The sequence below is a fragment of the Hyla sarda genome, chromosome 8 (genome assembly GCF_029499605.1).
Source record: "Hyla sarda isolate aHylSar1 chromosome 8, aHylSar1.hap1, whole genome shotgun sequence".
Lineage (NCBI taxonomy): Eukaryota > Metazoa > Chordata > Amphibia > Anura > Hylidae > Hyla > Hyla sarda.
This window is the reverse complement of record NC_079196.1, coordinates 114,381,740-114,397,701: the sequence shown is the minus strand read 5'-3', so window position 1 is coordinate 114,397,701 and position 15,962 is coordinate 114,381,740. Positions and strand designations below refer to the sequence as shown.

General features: G+C 43.5%; 9 pseudogenes; all 9 read right to left on the bottom strand.

The window, feature by feature from the left end:
• Positions 1-1,394: 1,394 nt before the first annotated feature.
• Positions 1,395-1,661, bottom strand: LOC130288444 (U2 spliceosomal RNA; annotated as a pseudogene).
• Positions 1,662-3,143: 1,482 nt separating this feature from the next.
• Positions 3,144-3,408, bottom strand: LOC130287995 (U2 spliceosomal RNA; annotated as a pseudogene).
• A 1,476-nt stretch (positions 3,409-4,884) lies between these two features.
• Positions 4,885-5,148, bottom strand: LOC130286493 (U2 spliceosomal RNA; annotated as a pseudogene).
• Positions 5,149-6,616: 1,468 nt separating this feature from the next.
• Positions 6,617-6,880, bottom strand: LOC130286491 (U2 spliceosomal RNA; annotated as a pseudogene).
• Positions 6,881-8,359: 1,479 nt separating this feature from the next.
• Positions 8,360-8,624, bottom strand: LOC130287994 (U2 spliceosomal RNA; annotated as a pseudogene).
• A 1,482-nt stretch (positions 8,625-10,106) lies between these two features.
• On the bottom strand, positions 10,107-10,370 carry LOC130286490 (U2 spliceosomal RNA; annotated as a pseudogene).
• A 1,466-nt stretch (positions 10,371-11,836) lies between these two features.
• On the bottom strand, positions 11,837-12,100 carry LOC130286489 (U2 spliceosomal RNA; annotated as a pseudogene).
• Positions 12,101-13,582: 1,482 nt separating this feature from the next.
• Positions 13,583-13,847, bottom strand: LOC130288561 (U2 spliceosomal RNA; annotated as a pseudogene).
• Positions 13,848-15,321: 1,474 nt separating this feature from the next.
• Positions 15,322-15,585, bottom strand: LOC130286488 (U2 spliceosomal RNA; annotated as a pseudogene).
• Positions 15,586-15,962: the final 377 nt, after the last annotated feature.

Genomic DNA, 15,962 nt, shown 5'->3' with positions numbered 1-15,962 from the left:
ACCAGCCTCCCATACACTTTCTGGGTGGGTGGCAGTCAGCCACCCATACATACATACAGCACAGGCTAAACCCACATCATCACTTAAAAAAAGGACAGGCGACCATTGCACTCTGATGGAGCATTTAGCAATGCAATCCATAGCCTGGCTTTTGCCTGAACCCCCATCACTCCTCCTCTTGCATATAAGACAATATTTCAGATCTGCATATGAAAACAACACGCCTACCTTTGTTGCACATAGCTGCCTGCCTGTCTCTAGTTACCCCACTGGCTGTAGCTGCGTCCCTTCCGACATGGAATAACACCAACTGTAACGATAAACTGAAAATTAACAGTATAAACCTGCATCATTTTGGACTCTGGTATTTGCTGAATCCGGGTGACCTGACAATCGATGGTGGTGCCGCTGGTGATTCTGGCCTTCTTGGAATCTGTTGGGCCTATGTGTTAGCTCACACATCACTTGGGTATCCATGGTAACTACCACAACATGGTCATCTGCAGTTTACATCTAGCCCGTGGCATTGAATGGCATTTTAAAAGTGCTAAGGGTCCTGGTGCAATAATCCTCCCATGAGGATCAGCCTCAACGGCTTTGTAGATTGCACTCATGTCAGCAACTCCATATACATTTTTTTTTCTTCATGCTTCTTTCTTCATCCTTTTTTCTTTCTGTCATTCAGACTTTCATTCATTCGATCTCTCTCACTCACTTGCTTTAACTCATTTGTTCTCACTCACTCACTCACTCACTCAATCACTCACTCACTCATTCACTCTCACTCACTCTCACTCTCTCACTCACTCGCTCACTAAGTCAGTCTCTCTCTCTCTCTCTCTTTTTCTTTTTATATATATTTTTTTCCGTCTTCTTCTTCTTCTTCTTCTTCTTCTTCTTCTTCTTCAGACCCTGTCATAGCACTAATGCCTTTCCAATACCACCAGCAGATGGAGACACTCCATTGCAACATTGGTTGTGAGCAGCAGTTTCTAAAAACAAATGCCTCATGGCGGATTTCCCATCCATCAATGGATGGTAAATTTTGTTTTTATCATTCACTGACCACAGAAACCAATGCATGGTCAAGCAACAGCAATGACACACCCTTGTGTATAGGCATGAGACCCTCATGTCATTTAACAGGATTCAGCACCACCCACAAGACAGCTACCTGTCATGTCAAACCTGCACAGGTGTGCTAGATTATTATTATTTAGTTTTATTTTATTTTTTTACACCAATCAGTGTGCAAACATGGTCATTAAAACGCTAAATGAATAGACGTTCATAAACCAGTCAGTGCAACTCATCATTTTGGTCTCCAATTCTCAAACTCAAATTCTCACCCACGGAGGATTAAATGAGAATCTTTCTTGTTTAACACTGGAATGGGGTGGTGCACTGTTCACTACCCGAAGATACTGCCACATCGGGTCAATGCATAGGGCGACAGAAGCAAGCTTCCAAATCAGCTCCCTTTCTCAAAAATCCATTTAATTTATGGTCCCCAGATAGGGAACGTATGTATCAGTATGTGCTCACAAGTCACCCAAGTGCAAGTATTCACACAAAAAAAAAAAACGTGCCTCAGGATGCGATCTGTCGCAAGATCCTTTCTTTTTTTACACTTGATCTAAGCCAAAAGGCCTAGAGGGGATAACCGGGAAAGGGGTGGACCCAACCATGTCCCCTTCATGAGCACTCACATTACTCATAGGAATGGAAGGAAGGCTGGCAGCCAACCAGCCTCCCATACACTTTCTGGGTGGGTGGCAGTCAGCCACCCATACATACATACAGCACAGGCTAAACCCACATCATCACTTAAAAAAAGGACAGGCGACCATTGCACTCTGATGGAGCATTTAGCAATGCAATCCATAGCCTGGCTTTTGCCTGAACCCCCATCACTCCTCCTCTTGCATATAAGACAATATTTCAGATCTGCATATGAAAACAACACGCCTACCTTTGTTGCACATAGCTGCCTGCCTGTCTCTAGTTACCCCACTGGCTGTAGCTGCGTCCCTTCCGACATGGAATAACACCAACTGTAACGATAAACTGAAAATTAACAGTATAAACCTGCATCATTTTGGACTCTGGTATTTGCTGAATCCGGGTGACCTGACAATCGATGGTGGTGCCGCTGGTGATTCTGGCCTTCTTGGAATCTGTTGGGCCTATGTGTTAGCTCACACATCACTTGGGTATCCATGGTAACTACCACAACATGGTCATCTGCAGTTTACATCTAGCCCGTGGCATTGAATGGCATTTTAAAAGTGCTAAGGGTCCTGGTGCAATAATCCTCCCATGAGGATCAGCCTCAACGGCTTTGTAGATTGCACTCATGTCAGCAACTCCATATACATTTTTTTTTCTTCATGCTTCTTTCTTCATCCTTTTTTCTTTCTGTCATTCAGACTTTCATTCATTCGATCTCTCTCACTCACTTGCTTTAACTCATTTGTTCTCACTCACTCACTCACTCACTCAATCACTCACTCACTCATTCACTCTCACTCACTCTCACTCTCTCACTCACTCGCTCACTAAGTCAGTCTCTCTCTCTCTCTCTCTTTTTCTTTTTATATATATTTTTTTCCGTCTTCTTCTTCTTCTTCTTCTTCTTCTTCTTCTTCTTCAGACCCTGTCATAGCACTAATGCCTTTCCAATACCACCAGCAGATGGAGACACTCCATTGCAACATTGGTTGTGAGCAGCAGTTTCTAAAAACAAATGCCTCATGGCGGATTTCCCATCCATCAATGGATGGTAAATTTTGTTTTTATCATTCACTGACCACAGAAACCAATGCATGGTCAAGCAACAGCAATGACACACCCTTGTGTATAGGCATGAGACCCTCATGTCATTTAACAGGATTCAGCACCACCCACAAGACAGCTACCTGTCATGTCATGTCAAACCTGCACAGGTGTGCTAGATTATTATTATTTAGTTTTATTTTATTTTTTTACACCAATCAGTGTGCAAACATGGTCATTAAAACGCTAAATGAATAGACGTTCATAAACCAGTCAGTGCAACTCATCATTTTGGTCTCCAATTCTCAAACTCAAATTCTCACCCACGGAGGATTAAATGAGAATCTTTCTTGTTTAACACTGGAATGGGGTGGTGCACTGTTCACTACCCGAAGATACTGCCACATCGGGTCAATGCATAGGGCGACAGAAGCAAGCTTCCAAATCAGCTCCCTTTCTCAAAAATCCATTTAATTTATGGTCCCCAGATAGGGAACGTATGTATCAGTATGTGCTCACAAGTCACCCAAGTGCAAGTATTCACACAAAAAAAAAACGTGCCTCAGGATGCGATCTGTCGCAAGATCCTTTCTTTTTTTACACTTGATCTAAGCCAAAAGGCCTAGAGGGGATAACCGGGAAAGGGGTGGACCCAACCATGTCCCCTTCATGAGCACTCACATTACTCATAGGAATGGAAGGAAGGCTGGCAGCCAACCAGCCTCCCATACACTTTCTGGGTGGGTGGCAGTCAGCCACCCATACATACATACAGCACAGGCTAAACCCACATCATCACTTAAAAAAAGGACAGGCGACCATTGCACTCTGATGGAGCATTTAGCAATGCAATCCATAGCCTGGCTTTTGCCTGAACCCCCATCACTCCTCCTCTTGCATATAAGACAATATTTCAGATCTGCATATGAAAACAACACGCCTACCTTTGTTGCACATAGCTGCCTGCCTGTCTCTAGTTACCCCACTGGCTGTAGCTGCGTCCCTTCCGACATGGAATAACACCAACTGTAACGATAAACTGAAAATTAACAGTATAAACCTGCATCATTTTGGACTCTGGTATTTGCTGAATCCGGGTGACCTGACAATCGATGGTGGTGCCGCTGGTGATTCTGGCCTTCTTGGAATCTGTTGGGCCTATGTGTTAGCTCACACATCACTTGGGTATCCATGGTAACTACCACAACATGGTCATTGGCAGTTTACATCTAGCCCGTGGCATTGAATGGCATTTTAAAAGTGCTAAGGGTCCTGGTGCAATAATCCTCCCATGAGGATCAGCCTCAACGGCTTTGTAGATTGCACTCATGTCAGCAACTCCATATACATTTTTTTTTCTTCATGCTTCTTTCTTCATCCTTTTTTCTTTCTGTCATTCAGACTTTCATTCATTCGATCTCTCTCACTCACTTGCTTTAACTCATTTGTTCTCACTCACTCACTCACTCACTCACTCAATCACTCACTCACTCATTCACTCTCACTCACTCTCACTCTCTCACTCACTCGCTCACTAAGTCAGTCTCTCTCTCTCTCTCTCTCTTTTTCTTTTTATATATATTTTTTTCCGTCTTCTTCTTCTTCTTCTTCTTCTTCAGACCCTGTCATAGCACTAATGCCTTTCCAATACCACCAGCAGATGGAGACACTCCATTGCAACATTGGTTGTGAGCAGCAGTTTCTAAAAACAAATGCCTCATGGCGGATTTCCCATCCATCAATGGATGGTAAATTTTGTTTTTATCATTCACTGACCACAGAAACCAATGCATGGTCAAGCAACAGCAATGACACACCCTTGTGTATAGGCATGAGACCCTCATGTCATTTAACAGGATTCAGCACCACCCACAAGACAGCTACCTGTCATGTCATGTCAAACCTGCACAGGTGTGCTAGATTATTATTATTTAGTTTTATTTTATTTTTTTACACCAATCAGTGTGCAAACATGGTCATTAAAACGCTAAATGAATAGACGTTCATAAACCAGTCAGTGCAACTCATCATTTTGGTCTCCAATTCTCAAACTCAAATTCTCACCCACGGAGGATTAAATGAGAATCTTTCTTGTTTAACACTGGAATGGGGTGGTGCACTGTTCACTACCCGAAGATACTGCCACATCGGGTCAATGCATAGGGCGACAGAAGCAAGCTTCCAAATCAGCTCCCTTTCTCAAAAATCCATTTAATTTATGGTCCCCAGATAGGGAACGTATGTATCAGTATGTGCTCACAAGTCACCCAAGTGCAAGTATTCACACAAAAAAAAACGTGCCTCAGGATGCGATCTGTCGCAAGATCCTTTCTTTTTTTACACTTGATCTAAGCCAAAAGGCCTAGAGGGGATAACCGGGAAAGGGGTGGACCCAACCATGTCCCCTTCATGAGCACTCACATTACTCATAGGAATGGAAGGAAGGCTGGCAGCCAACCAGCCTCCCATACACTTTCTGGGTGGGTGGCAGTCAGCCACCCATACATACAGCACAGGCTAAACCCACATCATCACTTAAAAAAAGGACAGGCGACCATTGCACTCTGATGGAGCATTTAGCAATGCAATCCATAGCCTGGCTTTTGCCTGAACCCCCATCACTCCTCCTCTTGCATATAAGACAATATTTCAGATCTGCATATGAAAACAATACGCCTACCTTTGTTGCACATAGCTGCCTGCCTGTCTCTAGTTACCCCACTGGCTGTAGCTGCGTCCCTTCCGACATGGAATAACACCAACTGTAACGATAAACTGAAAATTAACAGTATAAACCTGCATCATTTTGGACTCTGGTATTTGCTGAATCCGGGTGACCTGACAATCGATGGTGGTGCCGCTGGTGATTCTGGCCTTCTTGGAATCTGTTGGGCCTATGTGTTAGCTCACACATCACTTGGGTATCCATGGTAACTACCACAACATGGTCATCTGCAGTTTACATCTAGCCCGTGGCATTGAATGGCATTTTAAAAGTGCTAAGGGTCCTGGTGCAATAATCCTCCCATGAGGATCAGCCTCAACGGCTTTGTAGATTGCACTCATGTCAGCAACTCCATATACATTTTTTTTTCTTCATGCTTCTTTCTTCATCCTTTTTTCTTTCTGTCATTCAGACTTTCATTCATTCGATCTCTCTCACTCACTTGCTTTAACTCATTTGTTCTCACTCACTCACTCACTCAATCACTCACTCACTCATTCACTCTCACTCACTCTCACTCTCTCACTCACTCGCTCACTAAGTCAGTCTCTCTCTCTCTCTCTCTTTTTCTTTTTATATATATTTTTTTCCGTCTTCTTCTTCTTCTTCTTCTTCTTCTTCTTCAGACCCTGTCATAGCACTAATGCCTTTCCAATACCACCAGCAGATGGAGACACTCCATTGCAACATTGGTTGTGAGCAGCAGTTTCTAAAAACAAATGCCTCATGGCGGATTTCCCATCCATCAATGGATGGTAAATTTTGTTTTTATCATTCACTGACCACAGAAACCAATGCATGGTCAAGCAACAGCAATGACACACCCTTGTGTATAGGCATGAGACCCTCATGTCATTTAACAGGATTCAGCACCACCCACAAGACAGCTACCTGTCATGTCATGTCAAACCTGCACAGGTGTGCTAGATTATTATTATTTAGTTTTATTTTATTTTTTTACACCAATCAGTGTGCAAACATGGTCATTAAAACGCTAAATGAATAGACGTTCATAAACCAGTCAGTGCAACTCATCATTTTGGTCTCCAATTCTCAAACTCAAATTCTCACCCACGGAGGATTAAATGAGAATCTTTCTTGTTTAACACTGGAATGGGGTGGTGCACTGTTCACTACCCGAAGATACTGCCACATCGGGTCAATGCATAGGGCGACAGAAGCAAGCTTCCAAATCAGCTCCCTTTCTCAAAAATCCATTTAATTTATGGTCCCCAGATAGGGAACGTATGTATCAGTATGTGCTCACAAGTCACCCAAGTGCAAGTATTCACACAAAAAAAAACGTGCCTCAGGATGCGATCTGTCGCAAGATCCTTTCTTTTTTTACACTTGATCTAAGCCAAAAGGCCTAGAGGGGATAACCGGGAAAGGGGTGGACCCAACCATGTCCCCTTCATGAGCACTCACATTACTCATAGGAATGGAAGGAAGGCTGGCAGCCAACCAGCCTCCCATACACTTTCTGGGTGGGTGGCAGTCAGCCACCCATACATACATACAGCACAGGCTAAACCCACATCATCACTTAAAAAAAGGACAGGCGACCATTGCACTCTGATGGAGCATTTAGCAATGCAATCCATAGCCTGGCTTTTGCCTGAACCCCCATCACTCCTCCTCTTGCATATAAGACAATATTTCAGATCTGCATATGAAAACAACACGCCTACCTTTGTTGCACATAGCTGCCTGCCTGTCTCTAGTTACCCCACTGGCTGTAGCTGCGTCCCTTCCGACATGGAATAACACCAACTGTAACGATAAACTGAAAATTAACAGTATAAACCTGCATCATTTTGGACTCTGGTATTTGCTGAATCCGGGTGACCTGACAATCGATGGTGGTGCCGCTGGTGATTCTGGCCTTCTTGGAATCTGTTGGGCCTATGTGTTAGCTCACACATCACTTGGGTATCCATGGTAACTACCACAACATGGTCATCTGCAGTTTACATCTAGCCCGTGGCATTGAATGGCATTTTAAAAGTGCTAAGGGTCCTGGTGCAATAATCCTCCCATGAGGATCAGCCTCAACGGCTTTGTAGATTGCACTCATGTCAGCAACTCCATATACATTTTTTTTTCTTCATGCTTCTTTCTTCATCCTTTTTTCTTTCTGTCATTCAGACTTTCATTCATTCGATCTCTCTCACTCACTTGCTTTAACTCATTTGTTCTCACTCACTCACTCACTCACTCAATCACTCACTCACTCATTCACTCTCACTCACTCTCACTCTCTCACTCACTCGCTCACTAAGTCAGTCTCTCTCTCTCTCTCTCTTTTTCTTTTTATATATATTTTTTTCCGTCTTCTTCTTCTTCTTCTTCTTCTTCTTCTTCTTCAGACCCTGTCATAGCACTAATGCCTTTCCAATACCACCAGCAGATGGAGACACTCCATTGCAACATTGGTTGTGAGCAGCAGTTTCTAAAAACAAATGCCTCATGGCGGATTTCCCATCCATCAATGGATGGTAAATTTTGTTTTTATCATTCACTGACCACAGAAACCAATGCATGGTCAAGCAACAGCAATGACACACCCTTGTGTATAGGCATGAGACCCTCATGTCATTTAACAGGATTCAGCACCACCCACAAGACAGCTACCTGTCATGTCATGTCAAACCTGCACAGGTGTGCTAGATTATTATTATTTAGTTTTATTTTATTTTTTTACACCAATCAGTGTGCAAACATGGTCATTAAAACGCTAAATGAATAGACGTTCATAAACCAGTCAGTGCAACTCATCATTTTGGTCTCCAATTCTCAAACTCAAATTCTCACCCACGGAGGATTAAATGAGAATCTTTCTTGTTTAACACTGGAATGGGGTGGTGCACTGTTCACTACCCGAAGATACTGCCACATCGGGTCAATGCATAGGGCGACAGAAGCAAGCTTCCAAATCAGCTCCCTTTCTCAAAAATCCATTTAATTTATGGTCCCCAGATAGGGAACGTATGTATCAGTATGTGCTCACAAGTCACCCAAGTGCAAGTATTCACACAAAAAAAAAACGTGCCTCAGGATGCGATCTGTCGCAAGATCCTTTCTTTTTTTACACTTGATCTAAGCCAAAAGGCCTAGAGGGGATAACCGGGAAAGGGGTGGACCCAACCATGTCCCCTTCATGAGCACTCACATTACTCATAGGAATGGAAGGAAGGCTGGCAGCCAACCAGCCTCCCATACACTTTCTGGGTGGGTGGCAGTCAGCCACCCATACATACATACAGCACAGGCTAAACCCACATCATCACTTAAAAAAAGGACAGGCGACCATTGCACTCTGATGGAGCATTTAGCAATGCAATCCATAGCCTGGCTTTTGCCTGAACCCCCATCACTCCTCCTCTTGCATATAAGACAATATTTCAGATCTGCATATGAAAACAACACGCCTACCTTTGTTGCACATAGCTGCCTGCCTGTCTCTAGTTACCCCACTGGCTGTAGCTGCGTCCCTTCCGACATGGAATAACACCAACTGTAACGATAAACTGAAAATTAACAGTATAAACCTGCATCATTTTGGACTCTGGTATTTGCTGAATCCGGGTGACCTGACAATCGATGGTGGTGCCGCTGGTGATTCTGGCCTTCTTGGAATCTGTTGGGCCTATGTGTTAGCTCACACATCACTTGGGTATCCATGGTAACTACCACAACATGGTCATTGGCAGTTTACATCTAGCCCGTGGCATTGAATGGCATTTTAAAAGTGCTAAGGGTCCTGGTGCAATAATCCTCCCATGAGGATCAGCCTCAACGGCTTTGTAGATTGCACTCATGTCAGCAACTCCATATACATTTTTTTTTCTTCATGCTTCTTTCTTCATCCTTTTTTCTTTCTGTCATTCAGACTTTCATTCATTCGATCTCTCTCACTCACTTGCTTTAACTCATTTGTTCTCACTCACTCACTCACTCACTCAATCACTCACTCACTCATTCACTCTCACTCACTCTCACTCTCTCACTCACTCGCTCACTAAGTCAGTCTCTCTCTCTCTCTCTCTTTTTCTTTTTATATATATTTTTTTCCGTCTTCTTCTTCTTCTTCTTCTTCTTCTTCTTCTTCTTCAGACCCTGTCATAGCACTAATGCCTTTCCAATACCACCAGCAGATGGAGACACTCCATTGCAACATTGGTTGTGAGCAGCAGTTTCTAAAAACAAATGCCTCATGGCGGATTTCCCATCCATCAATGGATGGTAAATTTAGTTTTTATCATTCACTGACCACAGAAACCAATGCATGGTCAAGCAACAGCAATGACACACCCTTGTGTATAGGCATGAGACCCTCATGTCATTTAACAGGATTCAGCACCACCCACAAGACAGCTACCTGTCATGTCATGTCAAACCTGCACAGGTGTGCTAGATTATTATTATTTAGTTTTATTTTATTTTTTTACACCAATCAGTGTGCAAACATGGTCATTAAAACGCTAAATGAATAGACGTTCATAAACCAGTCAGTGCAACTCATCATTTTGGTCTCCAATTCTCAAACTCAAATTCTCACCCACGGAGGATTAAATGAGAATCTTTCTTGTTTAACACTGGAATGGGGTGGTGCACTGTTCACTACCCGAAGATACTGCCACATCGGGTCAATGCATAGGGCGACAGAAGCAAGCTTCCAAATCAGCTCCCTTTCTCAAAAATCCATTTAATTTATGGTCCCCAGATAGGGAACGTATGTATCAGTATGTGCTCACAAGTCACCCAAGTGCAAGTATTCACACAAAAAAAAACGTGCCTCAGGATGCGATCTGTCGCAAGATCCTTTCTTTTTTTACACTTGATCTAAGCCAAAAGGCCTAGAGGGGATAACCGGGAAAGGGGTGGACCCAACCATGTCCCCTTCATGAGCACTCACATTACTCATAGGAATGGAAGGAAGGCTGGCAGCCAACCAGCCTCCCATACACTTTCTGGGTGGGTGGCAGTCAGCCACCCATACATACATACAGCACAGGCTAAACCCACATCATCACTTAAAAAAAGGACAGGCGACCATTGCACTCTGATGGAGCATTTAGCAATGCAATCCATAGCCTGGCTTTTGCCTGAACCCCCATCACTCCTCCTCTTGCATATAAGACAATATTTCAGATCTGCATATGAAAACAATACGCCTACCTTTGTTGCACATAGCTGCCTGCCTGTCTCTAGTTACCCCACTGGCTGTAGCTGCGTCCCTTCCGACATGGAATAACACCAACTGTAACGATAAACTGAAAATTAACAGTATAAACCTGCATCATTTTGGACTCTGGTATTTGCTGAATCCGGGTGACCTGACAATCGATGGTGGTGCCGCTGGTGATTCTGGCCTTCTTGGAATCTGTTGGGCCTATGTGTTAGCTCACACATCACTTGGGTATCCATGGTAACTACCACAACATGGTCATCTGCAGTTTACATCTAGCCCGTGGCATTGAATGGCATTTTAAAAGTGCTAAGGGTCCTGGTGCAATAATCCTCCCATGAGGATCAGCCTCAACGGCTTTGTAGATTGCACTCATGTCAGCAACTCCATATACATTTTTTTTTCTTCATGCTTCTTTCTTCATCCTTTTTTCTTTCTGTCATTCAGACTTTCATTCATTCGATCTCTCTCACTCACTTGCTTTAACTCATTTGTTCTCACTCACTCACTCACTCAATCACTCACTCACTCATTCACTCTCACTCACTCTCACTCTCTCACTCACTCGCTCACTAAGTCAGTCTCTCTCTCTCTCTCTCTTTTTCTTTTTATATATATTTTTTTCCGTCTTCTTCTTCTTCTTCTTCTTCTTCAGACCCTGTCATAGCACTAATGCCTTTCCAATACCACCAGCAGATGGAGACACTCCATTGCAACATTGGTTGTGAGCAGCAGTTTCTAAAAACAAATGCCTCATGGCGGATTTCCCATCCATCAATGGATGGTAAATTTTGTTTTTATCATTCACTGACCACAGAAACCAATGCATGGTCAAGCAACAGCAATGACACACCCTTGTGTATAGGCATGAGACCCTCATGTCATTTAACAGGATTCAGCACCACCCACAAGACAGCTACCTGTCATGTCATGTCAAACCTGCACAGGTGTGCTAGATTATTATTATTTAGTTTTATTTTATTTTTTTACACCAATCAGTGTGCAAACATGGTCATTAAAACGCTAAATGAATAGACGTTCATAAACCAGTCAGTGCAACTCATCATTTTGGTCTCCAATTCTCAAACTCAAATTCTCACCCACGGAGGATTAAATGAGAATCTTTCTTGTTTAACACTGGAATGGGGTGGTGCACTGTTCACTACCCGAAGATACTGCCACATCGGGTCAATGCATAGGGCGACAGAAGCAAGCTTCCAAATCAGCTCCCTTTCTCAAAAATCCATTTAATTTATGGTCCCCAGATAGGGAACGTATGTATCAGTATGTGCTCACAAGTCACCCAAGTGCAAGTATTCACACAAAAAAAAACGTGCCTCAGGATGCGATCTGTCGCAAGATCCTTTCTTTTTTTACACTTGATCTAAGCCAAAAGGCCTAGAGGGGATAACCGGGAAAGGGGTGGACCCAACCATGTCCCCTTCATGAGCACTCACATTACTCATAGGAATGGAAGGAAGGCTGGCAGCCAACCAGCCTCCCATACACTTTCTGGGTGGGTGGCAGTCAGCCACCCATACATACATACAGCACAGGCTAAACCCACATCATCACTTAAAAAAAGGACAGGCGACCATTGCACTCTGATGGAGCATTTAGCAATGCAATCCATAGCCTGGCTTTTGCCTGAACCCCCATCACTCCTCCTCTTGCATATAAGACAATATTTCAGATCTGCATATGAAAACAACACGCCTACCTTTGTTGCACATAGCTGCCTGCCTGTCTCTAGTTACCCCACTGGCTGTAGCTGCGTCCCTTCCGACATGGAATAACACCAACTGTAACGATAAACTGAAAATTAACAGTATAAACCTGCATCATTTTGGACTCTGGTATTTGCTGAATCCGGGTGACCTGACAATCGATGGTGGTGCCGCTGGTGATTCTGGCCTTCTTGGAATCTGTTGGGCCTATGTGTTAGCTCACACATCACTTGGGTATCCATGGTAACTACCACAACATGGTCATCTGCAGTTTACATCTAGCCCGTGGCATTGAATGGCATTTTAAAAGTGCTAAGGGTCCTGGTGCAATAATCCTCCCATGAGGATCAGCCTCAACGGCTTTGTAGATTGCACTCATGTCAGCAACTCCATATACATTTTTTTTTCTTCATGCTTCTTTCTTCATCCTTTTTTCTTTCTGTCATTCAGACTTTCATTCATTCGATCTCTCTCACTCACTTGCTTTAACTCATTTGTTCTCACTCACTCACTCACTCACTCACTCAATCACTCACTCACTCATTCACTCTCACTCACTCTCACTCTCTCACTCACTCGCTCACTAAGTCAGTCTCTCTCTCTCTCTCTCTCTTTTTCTTTTTATATATATTTTTTTCCGTCTTCTTCTTCTTCTTCTTCTTCTTCTTCTTCAGACCCTGTCATAGCACTAATGCCTTTCCAATACCACCAGCAGATGGAGACACTCCATTGCAACATTGGTTGTGAGCAGCAGTTTCTAAAAACAAATGCCTCATGGCGGATTTCCCATCCATCAATGGATGGTAAATTTTGTTTTTATCATTCACTGACCACAGAAACCAATGCATGGTCAAGCAACAGCAATGACACACCCTTGTGTATAGGCATAAGACCCTCATGTCATTTAACAGGATTCAGCACCACCCACAAGACAGCTACCTGTCATGTCATGTCAAACCTGCACAGGTGTGCTAGATTATTATTATTTAGTTTTATTTTATTTTTTTACACCAATCAGTGTGCAAACATGGTCATTAAAACGCTAAATGAATAGACGTTCATAAACCAGTCAGTGCAACTCATCATTTTGGTCTCCAATTCTCAAACTCAAATTCTCACCCACGGAGGATTAAATGAGAATCTTTCTTGTTTAACACTGGAATGGGGTGGTGCACTGTTCACTACCCGAAGATACTGCCACATCGGGTCAATGCATAGGGCGACAGAAGCAAGCTTCCAAATCAGCTCCCTTTCTCAAAAATCCATTTAATTTATGGTCCCCAGATAGGGAACGTATGTATCAGTATGTGCTCACAAGTCACCCAAGTGCAAGTATTCACACAAAAAAAAACGTGCCTCAGGATGCGATCTGTCGCAAGATCCTTTCTTTTTTTTACACTTGATCTAAGCCAAAAGGCCTAGAGGGGATAACCGGGAAAGGGGTGGACCCAACCATGTCCCCTTCATGAGCACTCACATTACTCATAGGAATGGAAGGAAGGCTGGCAGCCAACCAGCCTCCCATACACTTTCTGGGTGGGTGGCAGTCAGCCACCCATACATACATACAGCACAGGCTAAACCCACATCATCACTTAAAAAAAGGACAGGCGACCATTGCACTCTGATGGAGCATTTAGCAATGCAATTCATAGCCTGGCTTTTGCCTGAACCCCCATCACTCCTCCTCTTGCATATAAGACAATATTTCAGATCTGCATATGAAAACAACACGCCTACCTTTGTTGCACATAGCTGCCTGCCTGTCTCTAGTTACCCCACTGGCTGTAGCTGCGTCCCTTCCGACATGGAATAACACCAACTGTAACGATAAACTGAAAATTAACAGTATAAACCTGCATCATTTTGGACTCTGGTATTTGCTGAATCCGGGTGACCTGACAATCGATGGTGGTGCCGCTGGTGATTCTGGCCTTCTTGGAATCTGTTGGGCCTATGTGTTAGCTCACACATCACTTGGGTATCCATGGTAACTACCACAACATGGTCATCTGCAGTTTACATCTAGCCCGTGGCATTGAATGGCATTTTAAAAGTGCTAAGGGTCCTGGTGCAATAATCCTCCCATGAGGATCAGCCTCAACGGCTTTGTAGATTGCACTCATGTCAGCAACTCCATATACATTTTTTTTTCTTCATGCTTCTTTCTTCATCCTTTTTTCTTTCTGTCATTCAGACTTTCATTCATTCGATCTCTCTCACTCACTTGCTTTAACTCATTTGTTCTCACTCACTCACTCACTCACTCACTCAATCACTCACTCACTCATTCACTCTCACTCACTCTCACTCTCTCACTCACTCGCTCACTAAGTCAGTCTCTCTCTCTCTCTCTCTTTTTCTTTTTATATATATTTTTTTCCGTCTTCTTCTTCTTCTTCTTCTTCTTCAGACCCTGTCATAGCACTAATGCCTTTCCAATACCACCAGCAGATGGAGACACTCCATTGCAACATTGGTTGTGAGCAGCAGTTTCTAAAAACAAATGCCTCATGGCGGATTTCCCATCCATCAATGGATGGTAAATTTTGTTTTTATCATTCACTGACCACAGAAACCAATGCATGGTCAAGCAACAGCAATGACACACCCTTGTGTATAGGCATGAGACCCTCATGTCATTTAACAGGATTCAGCACCACCCACAAGACAGCTACCTGTCATGTCATGTCAAACCTGCACAGGTGTGCTAGATTATTATTATTTAGTTTTATTTTATTTTTTTACACCAATCAGTGTGCAAACATGGTCATTAAAACGCTAAATGAATAGACGTTCATAAACCAGTCAGTGCAACTCATCATTTTGGTCTCCAATTCTCAAACTCAAATTCTCACCCACGGAGGATTAAATGAGAATCTTTCTTGTTTAACACTGGAATGGGGTGGTGCACTGTTCACTACCCGAAGATACTGCCACATCGGGTCAATGCATAGGGCGACAGAAGCAAGCTTCCAAATCAGCTCCCTTTCTCAAAAATCCATTTAATTTATGGTCCCCAGATAGGGAACGTATGTATCAGTATGTGCTCACAAGTCACCCAAGTGCAAGTATTCACACAAAAAAAAACGTGCCTCAGGATGCGATCTGTCGCAAGATCCTTTCTTTTTTTACACTTGATCTAAGCCAAAAGGCCTAGAGGGGATAACCGGGAAAGGGGTGGACCCAACCATGTCCCCTTCATGAGCACTCACATTACTCATAGGAATGGAAGGAAGGCTGGCAGCCAACCAGCCTCCCATACACTTTCTGGGTGGGTGGCAGTCAGCCACCCATACATACATACAGCACAGGCTAAACCCACATCATCACTTAAAAAAAGGACAGGCGACCATTGCACTCTGATGGAGCATTTAGCAATGCAATCCATAGCCTGGCTTTTGCCTGAACCCCCATCACTCCTCCTCTTGCATATAAGACAATATTTCAGATCTGCATATGAAAACAACACGCCTACCTTTGTTGCACATAGCTGCCTGCCTGTCTCTAGTTACCCCACTGGCTGTAGCTGCGTCCCTTCCGA